A 3,501-nucleotide genomic window follows, 5' to 3' on the forward strand; every position below is an offset into this window, starting at 1 on the left:
ATAGATCAGATTATCAATTTACTCCTAGTAGACCCTAAAATTGAGTAAACTTTCAGACAAAGAAGACGTGAACGAATAGCTCAAAGACAGAACGAGATGGGCCTTGGAAATCAAAATCGAGACCAAGGTAATGAAGCCGAACATGTATGAAATCCCATCCTCATTATCGATGATAAGGATTGATGCATCAGACAATATGCTGTGCTGCATTTCAATGAGTTAAATCCAGGAATTAGAAGGCTAGATATTAATGCAACCCAATTCGAATTGAAACTAGTGATGTTTCAAATGCTACAAACGGTGGGCCAATTTAGTGGTATGCCCACGGAAGATCCACATCTCCACCTTTGATTGTTTATGGAGGTGAGTGATTCATTCAAGATAGCCAGTGTGATTAAAGACGCACTGAAGTTGAAGTTGTTTCCATACTCGTTGCGAGATCAAGCACGAGCATGGCTCAATTCATTGCCACCAAGTTCCATATCTACATGGCAAGAATTAGCAGAGAAATTTTTGGTAAAGTATTTCCCGCCTAGCAAGAATGCTAAGTTGAGGAATGAGATCACAACTTTCCAACAATTGAATGACAAGTCTTTGTATGATCTTGGGAGCGATTCAAGGAGTTACTTCGTAAATGTCCTCATCATAGGACTCCTCATTTTATCCAGTTGGAGACATTCTATAATGGTCTCAATGCACATACAAGATTGATGGAAGATGCTTCTGTGAATGGTGCAATTTTGTCTAATTCTTATAATGAGGCTTATGAGATCATCGAGTGGATCGCAAGCAATACCTATCAATGGCCAACAAATTGAACAACTTCAGGAAGACGTATAGCTGGAGTTCATGAAGTTGATGCTCTCACTTCGTTATCAGCTCAAGTATCGTCTATTTCCCCTATCTTAAAACAGTTTACCGCTAATGGTGCTAATAATTTTGTAGCTCAGTCACCAAGTCCATTTGAAGTAGTTTCCTGTGTGTAATGTGGGGAAGGTCATTCTTTCAAGAATTGCCCATTGAATCCCGAGTTAGTGTACTATGTGGGGAACCAACATCAAAATAGGAGTGGACAAGGACCCCAGTCCAACTTCTATACTCCTTCATGGTGTAATTACCCTAAATTTTCTAGGAGCAACCAAGGAAATGGACCAAACAACAACTTTATGTAGCATAGACCCAACCAATCTCAAGGGTTTAATCAGCAAGCTCCAAAACCACCTCAAGCTGAGGCATCAAATAGTTTGGAGAACTTGTTGAAAGCGTATATGGAAAAGAATGATGCTTTGATCTAGAGCCAAGCACCAACACTGAAAAATTTGGAAAACAAAATGGGTCAGTTAGCTACGGAGCTTCGTAATAGACCGCAACGAACATTGTTGAGCAATACTGAGAATCCAAGAAACTTGGGTAAAGAACATATCAAGGAAGTGGCATTGTGAAGTGGCAAAATTCTAATACCCTGATTGATTGATGTCGAAGACGAACCTATTAAAAAGGAGGAAAGTCAACCAACTATTAAAATTCCTACACCAAAGGAATCATAATCTACAAAGACTGACAAGGTAAATCCTAACTTAATGAATTCAGATACTTTAACTTCTTCTTTAGATGCAGATTTACCTACTCAGAAGAGTTGTTCAGTTCAACCGAAAGTTCCACCACCTCCATATTCAGAAAGATTGCAGAAACACAAGCAGAAACAGGAGGTGTAATTCAAGAAATTTTTGGATGTTTTGAAGCAATTACACATCAATATTCCATTGGTGGAGGCTTTAGAACAAATTTTGAATTACGTGAAGTTTACGAAGGATGTACTATCCAAGAAGAAACAACTTAGTGAGTATGAGACTATCGCCTTGAAAAAGGAGTGCAGTGCATTCCTACAGAACAAGCTACCACTGAAATTGATGGATCCAAGAAGCTTTACGATACCCTGTAACATTGGTAAATCTTACTATGGTAAAGCTTTGTGTGACTTAGGAGCAAGTATCAACTTAATGCCTAAGTCTATTTTCAAGATGCTAGGGATAGGATAAGTAAGACCTACAACTGTGACGCTCCAGCTAACGAATCGATCTTTAGCATACCCCAAAGGAAAGATCAAGGATGTTTTGGTAAGAGTTGATAAATTCATTTTTCCTGCTAATTTCATTATTCTAGATTTTGAAGCAGATAAAGAAGTGCCAATTATCCTTGGGAGACCTTTCCTAGGTACGGAAAGAACATTAATTAATGTACAGAAAGCCGAACTCACCATGCGAGTTCAAGATGATCAGGTAACTTTTAACATTCTTAAAGCAATGAAATTTTTTGATCCGACAGAAGAGTGTTCAGTTGTGGAAGAGTTAGAAACCCTGATTTCTATGGAAAGAAATTTTGAAGAGGATCCATTGGAGAAAGCCTTAAGGTTTGACCCATTAGAGGATGAAGAAAGTGAAGAAAACATGGTTCTACTGAAAGCCAATCCGAGAAATTTTATTCAATCCACATGGTTTGAACCGTTGGAGTTAGAAGTCAGAGAATTTGTGCAACCCAAACTGTCAATCGAAGAACCACCTACACTCGAACTAAAGGTACTTCCTTCCTATTTGAAATACATTTATTTAGGTGACTGTTCCACTTTGCCTATGATTATTTCAGTAGAACTGATAAAAGATCAAGAGGAGCAACTAATTTTTATTCTAAAGAAATTTAAGAAAGCAATTGTGATCACGTGATTTCGTGATAGGTTTTACATATTTATAATTCATCATTCTTGAAACTAACTATTATAGCGATGTAGGCAAGTGTACTAATCAAACATTAGTATAGTTTTAGCAAGATTGGATTGTCGAACCCAAAGGAGCTAAAAGTACTACTAATGACTGTCTTTTTATTATCTAGACTAAGAATAAAGAGGTTTTATTTTAACTAACTAATTATCTAAACTAAGAATTCACAGAGAATGGAATTGGGGAATTGCTTTTGGGAAAATCGATTGAATTAAGACAATTCCTAAGGAAAAATCCACCTAGATTGTACTTGTTATTCTGGCTCCAAATCAGACAATTTATTCATTTAACTTGTTCCGTAGAGATCCCTAAGTTATGTTATTATCCCTATTCAAGACTAACAACGTCTAATCCCTAGATTGAATAATTGAGACCTTTCTCTAATTAACACCCTAGGGTTGCATTAACTCGATCTATGGATCCCCTTATTAGGTTTTACCCTAATCCGGTAAAATCTTGTCACCCTATGTCTAGGCACGCGAACTTCGTTTAATTATGACAAATGTACTCTTAGATAGGTTCTATTCCTCCTCTGAATAAGAGCTTATCTTGAATCAGTATCCTAGGATATCAAAACAAGAATTAAGAACACATAATTAAGAAAAAATTAAATATTTATCATACAATTAAGAAAATAATAACAAGATTCTTCTTAGGTTTCATTCCCCTTAGGTATTTAGGGGTTTTAGTTCATAACTAAATAAGAAAACATCTCAGAATAATAAAG

General features: G+C 36.5%; 1 non-coding gene across 1 annotated transcript; it reads right to left on the reverse strand.

Moving 5' to 3' along the window:
• Window positions 1-546: 546 nt before the first annotated feature.
• LOC128286296 (small nucleolar RNA R71) lies at window positions 547-652 on the reverse strand. The gene has a single exon (XR_008276839.1). It is a non-coding gene; the product is annotated as a small nucleolar RNA R71 (small nucleolar RNA).
• Between the last annotated feature and the right edge of the window lie 2,849 nt (window positions 653-3,501).

The sequence above is a fragment of the Gossypium arboreum genome, chromosome 12, assembly GCF_025698485.1.
Source record: "Gossypium arboreum isolate Shixiya-1 chromosome 12, ASM2569848v2, whole genome shotgun sequence".
NCBI lineage: Eukaryota > Viridiplantae > Streptophyta > Magnoliopsida > Malvales > Malvaceae > Gossypium > Gossypium arboreum.